The sequence below is a fragment of the Loa loa genome, assembly GCF_000183805.2.
Source record: "Loa loa unplaced genomic scaffold supercont3.686, whole genome shotgun sequence".
Taxonomy (NCBI): domain Eukaryota; kingdom Metazoa; phylum Nematoda; class Chromadorea; order Rhabditida; family Onchocercidae; genus Loa; species Loa loa.
Window position 1 is genome coordinate 17,845 of NW_018108866.1, and position 1,204 is coordinate 19,048.

Sequence of the window (1,204 nt, forward strand, 5' to 3'; positions counted from 1 at the left end):
AAAAGAGAACTTATATTTTCCTGTCTTCCAATCCCTTATCATAAAATGATAATAATATATTAAAAGATGATAACAAAATGATAAATGATGAAAGAGAAAATGAGACAGGTTATAGCTGTTAAAATATACCAGGAAGAATAAAATATTCCAATATATTATGATAAGTAAATAAATAAAGTTATATTTAAATATATGTATTGGAAAATATAATATTCATTCATATTATTTCTATTGCATATACATTATTATTTACATAATATTATCTAAATTTTCATTTTATTTACTTAAATAATTTTATTTTTCATATTGTATATTTTTATTTGCATATAATACATTATAATATGCATATTATATGAATAAATTAAAATGAATTATTCAAAATTGTATAGACAAGGTATGATAGTCATTTTGAAATTTAACAATGTTGATTGAGTAAAGAGTTGTTTATCCAGCAGGTGCATTCATTTTATTATTAGATTTTAAAATATTTGAAATGACTCTTTTACTTCATCATGCATCCTATTTCATTTGTACAAAAAAGGAATACTACTTTCATGCATTCTTTTTTTTTTTTTTTGTAAGTATGAAAGAAACCGAATTGAAACGATTTAAATTGAAATAAATAAGCGAATATAATGTGCAACTATAAAATGTCTTTTTTCTTTAAAAAAAAAAAAAAAAGGAAAAAAGATCGATTTTAAAATCGAAATTCTATGATAAATGATGAATTGCGTGATTAATAATGGTGATGGTTCTTTGAATAAACAAGTTTGGTAGTTTGATAAAAAGATATGATTAGAAAAATAAGAAAGATATGATTAGAAAATATGTGCATGTCTCAAATGTCAATGAATGTCCCATTAATTATTTGTAATTTATCATGGTATTATTATCAGAAAGGAAAATTTTCGAGATGATAGTCGAATTACTTACAAAAATAGTAAACTGAATCCGGTAAATGTCCATCCGGTAAATGTGTGAGTAAATTGAAAGGATACTAAAAATTTCCAAGCAATATTTATCTTTATGGGAGAGGAAAAAGATGGAGGATGAAGAAATTTAGTTGAATCAATAATGAATGCAAGAAATGAAAATAGAACAGATCTAATTTATGGTTTTTGAAAATTTTATGCAATTCTTAGAATTTCTTAGGTAATAATTTAAAGTTTTAGTAAACTGAGCAACGGAAAAATATCAGAGTATT